A 14,522-nucleotide genomic window follows, 5' to 3' on the forward strand; every position below is an offset into this window, starting at 1 on the left:
GTGCTTAGGATCATTATCCTTTTGAAATTTCGACTTTCGGTTCAACTTCAACTTTCGGACAGATGGCCTCACATTTTCTTCAAGCACTCTCTGGTGTGATGCAGAATTTATAGTTGAATAAATGAATGCAAGCTGTCCAGTCCCTGAGACAGTGAAGAAACCCCAAACCATAACATTCCCACCACCGTGCTTCACAGTTGGTATGAGGTGCTTCTCCTGAAAGGTTGTTTTCGGTCTGTGCCAAACATGTCTGCTGTTACTATGGCCAAACAACTCTATCTTTGATTCGTCTGTCCAGAGCACATTATACCAAAAGGCCTGGTCTTTGTAGTCTTGCAAAGGCTTTTTCATAGCATGCCTCCCATGCAGGTCAAATTTGTGCAATCTCTTTCTGATTGTAGAAGTGTGCACTTTTACACCAACAGTTGCAAGACTTTCTAGAAGATCCTGTGATGAAATTTTGGGGTTCTTGGAGACTTCTTTTTGCATCAGATGATCTGCCATAGGGCTGAATTTGCTATGTCATTTGAAATCTGCAACATTTGTAGGTTATTTTCCTTACAGTGTAATGATGTATTTCAAATAATTTGGAAATCTTTTTAAATCCTTTTCCAGACTCATAGGCACAACCTTTTATTTTTATTTTTTTTGAAGGACTTACAGAACTCTTTAGATCTTGGCATGATGACACCACACACCTCAATAGCAAAGGGAACACCAGACACTAGATATGAGAAGGGTATAAATAAGACAGGTTCAAATCACTTGCACCCGATCCTGAACACTTGATTCTAATTTTATGGATTTGAAGGTGCGATAAATGATAAATGTAGGGGTGTACTTACTTTTTCCATCTGATTGATCTATTTTTTTTGTCAATTTAAATTGTGAAAATGACTACAAAATGTAAATTTTATGTGCCATTTGATATAGTGTATCCATTATTTCCACAGGGTGTACTTTTTTTTTTCTTCACATGACTGTATATGTAAAGCAATTTGAGATTTTAGCCTCAAAGAAAAAAAGAAAAATGTTCTATATAAATATAATAGTTATAATAATAATAATAATAATAATAATAATAATAATAATAATAATAATAATAATAATAATAATTATTATTATTATTATTATTATTATTATTACCATCGTTATTATTATTATTATTATTATTACTATTATTATTATTGTTGTTGTTGTTGTTGGTGTTGTTAAAGAATGTGCTTGTACAGTGTACAGTGAGTTTAAGTCTATTAGAGCCAGCACCACTGGATTTGGGTCACATGATATTACTAATAAGGGTGGTGGTGTTTGTTTTTTTTGTTTGTTTTTTGTTTTTTTCTGAGGGCCTGATCTTAGTCTGAGATTATGCTTGAGGGGAATTTCCTATCATAAACTTTTTGTATTTGCCAGAAATGTTTTTTTTTTTTTTTCATTGCTGCTCTAAAATTGTTCTGTATCAAAGCCTGAATGTTTAAGTGGGCTATAAATCCTGTTTTCAGTGATCCGTGCTATGATTCAATCCTTCATAGTCACAACACCAAGTCATTTCCATTGCCGGTATATTTAATCTGCACACTAGGTTATATGCGTGAGCTTTTTGTGTTTCCAAAGACTCACCTTGCAGTTTCTACAGTACACGACTGTATGTAAAGGTTGTGATCTTGCAGCTATGTTACTTTTCCTTTCTCACTTTATCCATTGCCACATTACAGTGGCCTATCGTGCGGTTATCTGAAATCTGGGCTGCCAGACAAACGCTGTCGCTTGCCAATAAATCTGTGTCGCGGATGGGATTCGTTTAACTCTAAATTGCCATCTCATTCAATGTCTGGCCCTTTGCCTTGTTGCCCTTGCCTGTCCTCTGTGCGAACAGTTATTTATGTGTGTGATCACGCTGGTGGCCAGAGCTGCCAATAGTCCGCTTGCTGATTACTTTGACTTTGTCTTTCTGGTGGACTCCAGCTGTGCCGACACACACTCACGTGGTGTGTAGGATCAGATCGACTGCATCGCTGTACAGTAATGCAATGTTGTTGTTTTTTTTTTGTTTGTTTTTTTTAACTGTTTACTGCCTTTACTGCAATTATCATCAAATCAAATCACCTGTACATCTGGACAGCTGCTCAATCATGAAGATCAGGTGACTTTTTTTTTTTTCAATCTTCAACAGCCCAGTTCTGTTGAAAAAGTGCCCACTGTGGTGTCAGATTCCCGTTCTTTCACTGACAGGATGTAGTTTTCTGTAAAGAGTGCTTATTTGAGTTGCTGTAGCTCAAACCAGTCTGGCCATTCTCCTCTGTCCTCCAAACTCTAAAGCCTGTTTTGTGTGAAAATCACAGGAGAAATGCACAAACCATCCTATCTGGCACCAACAACCATGCCACAGTTACCGAGATAATATTTTCCTCAGTTCAGATGTTTGATGTGAACAATAACTGAAGCTCTTGACCCGGGCTTGTATTATCTGCATTGCACTGCAGCCACGTGATTGGCTGATTGAATAACTGCATGAATGAGCAGGCGTACAGACGTTCCTCTTAAAGTGATTTGTTTATTCATGAGCAGGACACATATGACATCTCAATCATGCTTACATTTTATGCTTGTTTGATTCTGGTACACACAGCGTTACTTCATATCCTCACTACATACACAAAGTTGCGTTTTTATGATCCCGGACAACTCCGTCGTGAATAAAAGACTGTGGAGCAGAGACATCCCATTTCCCTGATTCATCTCGTTCATTACAGAGGCTTCCTGCCCAGCCCTTCGCTCTTGTCAGATTACACGCAGTAATCTCACGCTCCCATCCAGATGCAGGCCTGATAAATGTCAGCGATGCCCAGCAGCGGGCAATAACAACCCGCAGGCTCCTGCTCTCCTACAGAATGCCATTACAGCCTCGGCGGTTAGATTTGATTTCGGCTCTGACCTCTTTGACCTCTTTCCGGGGGAAGGTTTTGATGTGCATGCTGAAAGGTATTGTTTGATTTATCAGATCTCATTGTGGGGTAAAAGGTGAATAATGGCCCGGTCGACTGTCTGTTCCAGCGCACAGATGTTTCGTGAGTGTCCTTGTAATGCTGCTGTTTGTAAACTGTTTGCGCGTGTGTTTACATGTGCATGTTTGCATTACGGGTCATTACGGAAAATGTGCTGACATTGTGCACAATGTGAACGGATGCGACTAAGGTTGTGCACAAAGACGGATAATGGGGTGTTTGTTGGGAAAGCACAACAAAAAGTATGTGTTTATGTTCGTGTGTGTGTGTGTGTGTGAGAGAGAGAGAGAGAGAGAGAGAGAGAGAGAGAGAGAGAGAGAGAGGGACTATATTATTGAGAGACAATCCTGCTGGACCTAGCAAAAAAAAGTTGCAGGAAGAAAAAGACACAAACTTCACATGTGAAATTTCAACACTTCACATGTCGTGTGGCTTTCATTCATTTGTTTGTTTGTTTGTTTGTTTATTTAACCTTTTTTCACATGTATTTTTCACATACACGTACATGCATGTACAATTTCACAAATAAGGATTTTTTGTGTGTGTTTTGAACTGATTGATTTATTTTTCACACGCTACATATTGTACAAGTGATACATTTACATGAATGAATTATTTCCTCGAGTTATCTTTTCACATCTAGGACTCATGGGTTTATTTTTCACACGACCATACGCCGTACACGTGACGTCACGTGTTATTTCAGGGCATAACATATCGAAATGCACCTTCGGGTGGTTTTAAATGCGTGACCACATACTGTATTACTCACATAATGGCATGTGAAAAACTTATGATCGCATGTATGAACTTTATGTGATTTCTTTTAGTAAGGGTTTTTGTTTTTTTCTAGTATTTTAGTAAGGTTTAATGGAGGCGGTCAAACACTATGTAGCTACTAAAGTAACATGGTGGTAATTATTATTATTATTATTTTTTTAACAGGGAGTAGCCACAAATGAATACTTAGAGGCCACGATGTAATATTTCGCTGTGTTGTCATGAACTTAACATGTTTTAGGAACGTCATGTGGGAATGGGTGAAATGTGGGAAAGTCCATTTGCTTTTGGGAAGGTGACATGGGCTACGTGTCAGTATATCTGTCGCGTATATAACGTAACGGAGGTCAGGACGGATGCGAGTGCAAATAAGAGCTTTTAATAAAGAGAGGCAGGCAGACAAATCCGAGTCATTAGACAATAGCATGGTCAAAAACAGGCAATGGGTCAGGCGATCTGCGAACAGGCATAAACGAGGCAAGGCGAGAATCGAGAACGAGAAACAGGAAACAAGATCAAAGAACATGAAACAAAAACGAGGAACAGGGTACAAACGGTCGGCATGGTGATAACACTCAATACTTCGCAAAGTCACTGTGTTCAAACAGTCTTTTTATGTGTGCGTGATTCGAACGAATGGGAGTGTTCTGGGAATTGCGGTCCATGGCGGCCGTGTCTGTAGGCCGCAGTGCAGGATGGGAAATGCAGTCACTTATTTACTGTGACTTGACAATATCCATGCCACTGACTCCAGTATGTCGATATGCATCATTCCAAGACTACAGTAAAGTGTAATAATATCAATCTCCATGTTTTAGGTTCCTGTTTTCACAATTCTATGGATTTATCCATGTCTCTCATTTTATATTAAAATAGCTGCCATGACTTACACATTTTGTGGCCATGGAATAGATTTCAAGAACCTCGTGGTCTCAGTATTATCTTGTGGTCTCCATATATATATTCGTTTGTGGCCACATGCTATTAAAATCCAACCACTATGCTACTTTGCAGCTCTGCAACATACAAAGAAACGCCATGGTTATTAACCTAAGAAGAGTGCATTGAGTATTTGACAGAGTGCTGTACAATTCATTTACTGCTTTCATTCATTCATCGTCCTGACTGTTTTATTCCGGTCTGACTCATTGGGTAAGGGTTTGGGCTACTGATCAGAAGGTTGTGAGTTCAAATCTCAGCCCCCAGCATGGCTGGGTCCTTGAGCAAGGCTCTCAACTGCTCGGTTGTATCCAAAGTTATACGTTATTTTGGATAAACGTGTCGACCAAATGAGCCAAAAGTCTCAAATTCCTTCAGGAATGGGATTACAAATACAAACCTCTACACTATATCTTGTAAAACCCAAATGTTGGGATTTTAAAACTAAACACAATGATAAAATGTATCTAGAAGCCAATGTTAAGCTATACGTATGTCATAGGTGTATATAACGTGTCGCATAGGCTACTTTTCCCTATTTCTTGCTGCAGTAGAATGCAAGGTATAGTTTAGGTTAATATTTACAGCTATAATTTTGATGCACTTAGTAAAACAATTGATAAATATTTCCAAACAGACGTTCCAGTCGGTCTGAGATTAGATTTGGGAGCTTTCTGTTGCATCCAGACACAAATTAAAACCCATTCCTGAACATAATAGCACTCTGTATTCCACTTATTGAGAACTCTCTTCAGTCTAGCAAGGCCTGTGTGAAATCAAAAGGCAGTGCACACCACTTTAGAGTTACAAGTGCAGGGTTAAGTGAAATTTCATTTCAAAGAAACGACTGGCAACACAACACCAAGGCAACATTCAGACACCCTGCTATGAGCTTTTAAAAACAACCATCAGTCACCAGAGAAACTAAACCAATGCATATTTCCAACTCCAGATCCTCAGGTCTGTGAGGTGTGCAGCAATAAAGTCTATTGTGTGATGAAGGAGTGTGATAATTGAATGAGATGCTTCAGCAGAAGAGGACTAAAGATGAGCAGAGGTCATAAACTGAGACATGCCTTCACATCATATGTCCTCAGCACAGAGACAATGCAAGCAACAGATGGATGCATCGTGAAAGACGGGACTGTAGAACAATATGGCGGCACTGAGAAGGTCTGTTCAACATCCGTCACTATGGTGGTCTCATCGTGTGGCTCTTTCATCACATCAACTTGGAAAATGACAGTAAACACTCCTTTGTGTGTGTTTGGGTTGGGGGGTCAGCTGAGGGTTACTGCTTTCAGCTACATTTGAAGATTTCTAATTGAAGCATACATGCACGATATCAGTAACAACTTAAAGTATCTATGTACGTCGGACGAATATGTAAATATTTGTATTCGTAAATCCAGTCATTTCAATATATTGATAGAATTCGTTGCGATTTTATTAAATGAAAATATATACATTTTCGCTTTGCCTTCTTTTAAGGCAATCCGATCCTAATAAAACTTGTTTTTTTTTTTTTTCGTATTTCAACAATTTTCTCTTAAAAGTTGCATGACAAGCATGACAATACGCAAATGGAACGACAGATCAAGAAATATACACAATACAAAATTATATTCAAAAACAAAAGTGTCTTCACGGATTGCATTCAGAACTTCATTCGCATATATGACAAGGGCATATTTTGCACAAAGTCAAATCTACTACTAAAAGTTATTAAAGAACTACTCCTACATAAAGGTCTGACGTTAAGACAGATGAACTCGAGTGTGAAATGACTTGGCTCATTGAAAACAGGTCTTTTGAGCAGACAGACAATAAACAGAATACCGGTAACCGTTAAAATCCGTTCATCACGAATTACTGGGGCGCACGGTGGCTTAGCGGTTAGCCTCACGCCTTCAGAGTCGGGGGTTCGATTCCCACCGTGGCTCTATGTGTGCGGAGTTTGCATGTTCTCTCTGTGCTGCGGGGGTTTCCTCCGGGTACTCCGGTTTCCTCCCCCAGTCCAAAGAGATGCATGGTAGGCTGATTGGCGTGTTTAAAGTGTCCATAGTGTATGAATGGGTGTGTGAGTGTGTATGTGATTGTGCCCTGCGATGGATTGGCACCCTGTCCAGGGTGTACCCCGCCTTGTGCCCGATGCTCCCTGGGATAGGCTCCCGTGACCCTGAAAAGGATAAGCTTTGGATGGATGCTGTATTTGGGGAGTTTTAAAAGAAAAATCTGTAGCTGACAAAATACAACATTAAGATAAAAGTCTAAAAAATAAAGCATGGATTTACATAGTATAGATGTATAAAAGTTGCTGATATGAACTATACAAACTCTGTAAGCAATATCGCTTTCATTTTTTTTTTTTAGTTTTACTGGCTGAGTGAGAAACTTCACACATCAGGTAAATCCACCAGCAGCTCAGCTTCTAAGTGTGTTTTCACTTTGAACTTTCGAAATGACCTTCACTTTCATAAAAGATGAAAAACCACAGTCCTTGCCGAATGGGAAAAGTGCTTGTTAGTGGGACTGATGTCCAAGTCCATGTTTAAATTCTCTGCAGTTTTCTGAGTTGCAGAGAAATTAGTTCAGTGCAAAGAGAGAGAGAGAGAGAAAAAAAAAGAAACAGATCTCGTCTGCCTGGAATTTGCCTTTACTTTTTAATGTAAACACCAGACTCGGGCACTGGTGTAAAGGTTGTGTAAAGGTGACATACTGAAACAATTGAGAGTAACTCCAGGCGCTGGGTTGTACCAGTTGAAGTCTGAAGTGCCATTAATAGACATCACTAAGAGTGAACCAGGCTCTGCATTCCTCTTAAAGTTTGGCAGTGGCATTTTTTATTACGGTCCGGCACAGGCGGATAGTGCTAAGCAGTCACAATGAAAAACTACACAACTGCTCCCATAAACTGACCGTCCGCAACAAGCGAAGGCACCATGACCTGTCATCACCCTTGCTGATTTACGTGCTGTGTCCTGGTGGGTTTCAGCAGGAGAATTAATTCTTGGAGTGATAGCCATATGAACTGCAGCAGTTGAGAGAGAGAAAGAGAGAGAGAGAGAGAGAGAGAGAGAGAGAGAGGGGAGGGGGGGTCAAAAAGGCATGCCTAGACAGACAGTGCCAGGAACAGTTGTGGTGACACTCCTATGTTTATAATTGATTTTCAAGGGCAACATTCTTGTTGTCAGAGTTTGGTTAACAAGTTACAGGCTGGCGCCCCAAATGCCTGTCAACCGCCGAGCGTCCCAAATCCCCCTCCCTTCGCACCCGGATGGCACCAGAGCAGAATACTGGGATCAGCCAACTGAATGGAATTGGTTAAAGGGATTGTCTAGATCTTCAGAGATTCGGTAGGAAAAAAAACAACAAAAACCCATCTGCAACTGCTCCAAGGAATTTAAACTAATCGTAAAGATGTTCCACCAACCCTTGACCAAACCAGTGAAGGAAATAACAAAAAGTGTGCTGATACATCAACATCAACCATATCCCAGATCAGCATTTTGGGAACAGATTGCAGGAACGTCAATCCTGGATATCATCCGATGGAGAACTCTGTGTAGGCACTTCTACTTCATTGCCCCATAGGTATTCCCTTCCTTCATCACAGCCTAAAGTATGTTTACATCTAAAGCTCCTTCTTTCTTTTTGAAACTCAGAGGCTAAGCCAGTAATTGGCCACGCATCATCAATCTCGCTAAGCCGTCCCTTTCACCAAAAGTCCCATCCGAGTTTCAAGGAGACAAATGAGACCGAGTCGCCTCCCAGTTGCCAGCAAGCAGACCCTGGGTGGAGGAAGCAGCCATGTGGGCTGTGAGAAACCACAATATGGAGTGTCCATCTGGTTTATGTCACTAAGATGAACTTTGCGTCAAATGCAAAGGCCATGAGACTTTATGTGTCCTTTCGAGGAAGGGAGGCAGGCAGAGACACTAGAAAGAATGCCAAAGGATGGGTGGAGAGAAGGAATATTTTGAGGCCTGCTGGATTCATTAAGCATTTCTTCTCCTCCTGTTATGTAAACTTGGATCTGTGGTTTTTGATCTCTGCACGATATGGAAGGAAACTTTAAGAACCCCTTTTTAAGAACTGACAAAAAAAAAAGACTCGCTGTCCACTTCCATCCTAGACCTCCTACAACGTTGTTGCTACTCAAACATCTCGAACGTATTTGTCTGACAGGTTGTTTTGTCTGGACTTGCAATTGTGAAACGAGTGGAAATGTGTGTCGTTTGCTGCAAGTCTGAATGATATTCAGGAAATCTACATGCCCGTGTGAGGTCAATGGGGACTGACTGTCTTTTACACAGGGTGCGCTGGGTTTGGATTCCTTCCATGTGTCCATGGTTTGGCTGTAAAAGTATAGTACGGAAGGCTTTGTCATAAGAAGAAAGGAGTCGAGAGGCTTCCGCAGGCTTCCTCATGTTTCTATAGACATGGCTAGGATATGCAATATTTGTCCTCCCTAAAAATGTCTTTCCCGTCAGCTTTCCCTGTTATTCATCAAGCTGGACTTGTCTATGTTGGTTCTACTATCGGTGTCCATCAGTTTGCCTTGCTGAAACAAGACATACAGACCCATATTCAGACCTAGACTCTCTTCTTGCATGTGGGAACAGATGAGACTGTTCATCTACTGTCCAACCCTGCTGTAAAAGATGGACAGGCAGAGGGGAAAACACTGCCCAATTCTCCTCGGTGTCCGAAAGTAATCAGGTATGTCACTGATGTTGTAAATCTGTGTTCCAGTGGTGGCCTGAGGCCCGGACGAGAATGCGGTCCCACCGCGCTCTGTACTTGTCTCAGTGCTGTAAATCCTGAAGCATCTTTACAGAATTGTACATAATTCAGAGCAAGGGTTGAATGGTTCCAGAGACACCATCAGACTGCAGTCTTGCGAAAAGGCCAATTGGTCCATGTCTATATCGGATTATTTCTTTCCAGCTTCGCAGAGTTTAATTCTACATTTCACTTAAGATTTACGAAAAATCAGAAACAAATCGCCATGTAATGGCACTGGTCCAGCGAGAACACGTTCCCATTCATCTTCCCAAGAATGCCCCTTTTGTTATTGTAAGGGTAGACGCAACGTGGAAAGTCAAAGAAAACAATAATACCACAGAAATACTTAGGAAGGAAAACACATGTTGCTGGTTGTCCTCTCTGAAGAAAATCGGATCTGCAGAGATTCCTTCAGATTCCTTCGTGTGAACGAGTGACTTTATTGAAGTCCCGCTCCAAGTGGCTCTGACATTTATTGGTTAGGAATTGAGATCATTTCTGATCAATAAAAGCAGACAAGCAAAACATTATCCTCCTCATTCTGAGAACCACAATGCCATTTGTTTTTACTCTATAACCTCATTTTATACATCTGAAATGTAGCATATTGATTTCGAGACACGCAACCCAACTGCTGGAAAGCCCTTTGTCTCCTAGAACTTTCCACAAGACTTTAAGGAGTGCGGCCATTTTTTCTTTCTTTCCTTGAACCAAAAAATACAATGTCTATAAAAACATATTTGATACCATTTTAACAACCTAAAAACGCATCACATACCAATAACATGCCATAGAATACGTCTCTGTTGGATAAATAAAGATGTAAACACTTTGGGATTTGGTGTTATTGGAAAGTCACCACTTTTTTTTAATCCATTTATAGCTGTGTTTAATGCTGCAGGAAGTCCATGTAACAAGTTCGTTATCTGACCACCCTCTATTTTTTCTCACTCTTGGCGTTAATAAGACAAAAAAATAAATAAAAAAATATTAACGTGCAAAATCCTTCGTCCCTGTGGTGGAAAAAACACTAGAGACTCCTTCCAAAAATGTTACATAAATGTCATCATATTAATGACTACATTTAAAAAAAATATATATATTTAAGTGGGGCATCCACCATACAAGTCTGTGTATTATTTGTTACTACAGAAACGAGTGCATTAATATAACACTTAGCAATAGCAGAAATAATAGCAACAATATCAGCAAACTATTGTTAGAGCTGCTGTTATAGAAAACTAATAGGACCAATCAGAATCAAGGATTTGGCACTGCCATGATCCATCCATTTTCTATACTGCTTATCCTACAGGGTTGCAGGGAACCTGGAGTCTATCCCAGGGAGCGTGGGGTACACGGAGGATTTCACTCTGGATAATGTGGCAGTCCTTCACATACACAATCACACACGCATTCATACACTATGGACAGTTTGGACACGCCAATCAGCTTTAATAATCTTTGGACTGGGGAAGGAAACCGGAGTACCCGGAGGAAACCCCCGCAGCACACGAGAATCGAACCTGGAGGTGTGAGGCGAACGTGCTAACCACTAAGCCACCGTGTGGCCCGCTGCCATAATATAAAGAAAATAGCAGATTTTTCAGTTATAAATTCTACTGCTGTAAATCATGTAGGAATAGCATATCTCCTTGTACTTAATGGGCGTAGTGGATCTATAAAGCTTGTGTCTCGCAGGCAGGAAGAAGGATCAGGCATAGCTCCAAGATCAACGTTATACTGTATAAATCGCCACTCTGAGCTCAAGGTCACAGTCTGCCGTATGTCTGGAGACTGAAACCGAACAGCTGGGATACACTTCTCGACGCATTAGATAGAAAACAAGGCCAGATCACATTAGCCATTTATACTTTTCCTCCCCGACTCCTACAATATCAGTCCAGGTTTCATTACCGACCACCACAAAACCCTCATCCATTTTAACTGTAGCTCAACCACACAAACACTTCCAAAGTGCTAAAATGACAGAGTGCAAACAAGCTGCACGGTGGCAGAATAAGTGCCAGATCCCATCAGTGCATGACTTTAATTATCAAGCCCATGCTTATGTGTAATAGGGAAAAGGTGGCTATGCAAGAAGACTCCATCATTCATTTCGCTTCTCTTTTCTTCCCCCTTTGAAACTTCTTTTCTTGTTCCATCCAGGTTCCTGCAATCCAAGGATGCTAATTTCGTTTTTTAACAAAAAACATTTGCATAGCAGGAATTATCTGAGCGCCGCGTGTCACACAGAAAGAATGTGCACAGCTCCGGAGCACAGGTGGTGGAAATTAGTCTTTATGCGGTTCTCGCTTGCTCTCTCTACTTCTTTCTCTCTCACTGTCTCGGTATAATGGATGGCAGAGTGTTCTGCGGTTACACCCCAATACTGATGAGCAGAAGCTTCCAGGATGAAGCAGATCTTGTCAGTATCTTTGTACGGTACGCATTAATTCCGATACAAATGAAAGATCGTTATGATCTACCCTATTGTTCTATCAAGAAAACTTTCATTAAATTTACATAATTGTAGTCATTAGCGAGATGGCCGCATCCATTATGTTCAGCTATGTTATGAAGATTTGTTCTTGTTTATTGATTAGAATCAAAATAACGCACCGGGTTTGAGGCAGAAATTCATGGAAAAGTTTTTTGTTGAGATCTAAACGTGAAGGGTTCAGGGGAAAACCTGTCAGATGTTAGGGATTTTGAGTAAAATATCTGGCAATAACACACTCTGACACCTCTACTTCAAGAAACTATACATTTATTGTGCTCTCATGTTCCCCAGAAGTCTGCCTCTGAGACGAGTAAACATTCAATTTCAACAAATTTACCTTCAACTACAGACATCGCATCCATTAGTTCCACCGTGTTTTCTTACTGGCACGCCATCAACTCGGAAACTCTGAAAGAAAGTTTCCCCACTCGTAATTACAACTTTGTAGTTGCATTATTATTATTATTATTATTATTATTATTATTATTATTATTATTATTATTATTATTATTATTATTATTATTATTTTATATTTCTAACCTTGCCTAGATTTTCTGCCAAAGCACAGCTTGAAAAAAAAATAATCCAATGTCCTTTGCTAATGCAGTACGTCTCAACTTTGACCTCACTATTGCTTACATGCCATAGTGAACATAAACAAAAGCTGTATAAATACCAAATATTACATTTCTCAGAACTATATAAGTAGAATATTTATTTTTTTTTAATTGTTGACAATGTCAAAATCAAATGTTTTCCCAGCGTGCCACACATATTACCCTTGGCACTCCAGTCCAAAATGAAAGAAGCAAATGGACACCTGACTGGCTTGGTAGTTAGGACATGCCTCACAGCTCCGCCCTGTGTGCGTGGAGTTTGTATGTTCTCCCCATGCTTTGTGGGTTTCCTCCGGTACTCTTGTTTTCTCCACCAGTCCAAAGACATGTGCTGTAGGCTGATTTGCATTTCCAAATTGTTCAAGTGTGTGAATGTGTGTGTGATTGTGCCCTGCAATGGGTTGCCACCCAATCTAGGGTGCCCCCCTGCCTTGTGCCCCTTGAGTCCCCTGGGATTGGTTCCAGGCTCTCCACAACACTGTATAGGATAAGTGGTACAGAACATGGATGGATGAATGGACACCCAACATGCCTTGAGGCTGATTTATAACTGCTGTTAACTATGCATTCTCAAGATGGCCACCGCAGTCGTTTGCTGTGTCAGAGCTACTGCCTTCTCATGGCAACGCTTAACAACGCTATTAACAAACTGATATAATAGCGTTGATATAATGGCGTTCTTTCTTTACATGAACGCCAGACAATGAATCATTTCAAAGTTTACAATTCAGACGCAAAGCGAGTAACGTGACAGCGAGCTGCTGTCGTCCCTGTGTCACTCAGAGAAGTTAGAACAACAGTCTGAAGTGCTAACAGAAGTTCTCAATCATCTCTCAGACGGCCCTGTTCTTAAACGCCGGCTCCAGTTGACCTTATTTATAGATCATTAAAGGTTTCATTAGACTGAATCCTAGCCCTTGTTATAATAAACGTTCAGTTTTGCACAAGACCGCATTCTCAGAAGACACAGTCATGCGACAGACTCACTATTACGTTTGTGTGTGTGTGTGTGTGTGTGTGTGTGTGTGTGGTGCTCACATGTGTGCTGGCAAGGGCCAAAGGTGACCATTTGAAAATGGATACGGTGCGGTGTGAAGGATTCTTCTGAAGGATCTTTTTCATGCGCCGTGTCCACTCTGAATTAACGTTTGCTTTCTCAAGCCGGGTGAAAAGCTTCCTTATGTCAAGTGTTTACTTACTACTTAGGAATATTAAACAAGCTTGCACCGTGTGTGTAAGGCCCTGTTTACACGAGTGCGTTTTCGTTTTAAAACGCATAACTGTTGCTACGGTTACGCCTGTCGTCTACACTACTCCGGCGTTCTCGACCCTCGAAAACGGAGACTTTCTGAAACGCCGGAGACCCCGTTTTAGTTTGAAAACTCCGGGCTCGTGTTTCAGTGTAAACAGACCAAAACGAAGACTTTTAGAAAGGAAGGCGTGGCTCCGCCCACATTCGCCCTCTCATTGGGTCTTCTGGATCATTGCTTAGCCTTCCATGATTCGTCAAGCCCCTACCACATGACCATTACGCTACCTTGATCATATACACAACAACACGGAGACTGAACTGCAAGCTTTGCTGGCTTTGTCGTCATTCTTAGCAGCCATTGTGCAGTTCAATTCTGTATTTTATAACACTGCAGCTGCCTACATGCCCAAAAGGCGAGCTACGATTAGAGCGATTTCAAGTGGCGTAAGCCCTACACGGACCGCCGGTTTGGACTAGCAACCAACTTCCTGTTTACACTTGTATGTGCATACCCAGTGTGCATGAATGGTCATGTGACATGCATATTCGGTCGTGTAGTGTGGACGTAGATCGCTTCTGAAACACAGCGTAAACACCAGTGTGGACACACTAGTGTAAACAGGGCCTCGGTCTGGTGT

Source organism: Ictalurus punctatus, chromosome 13 (genome assembly GCF_001660625.3).
Source record: "Ictalurus punctatus breed USDA103 chromosome 13, Coco_2.0, whole genome shotgun sequence".
Lineage (NCBI taxonomy): Eukaryota > Metazoa > Chordata > Actinopteri > Siluriformes > Ictaluridae > Ictalurus > Ictalurus punctatus.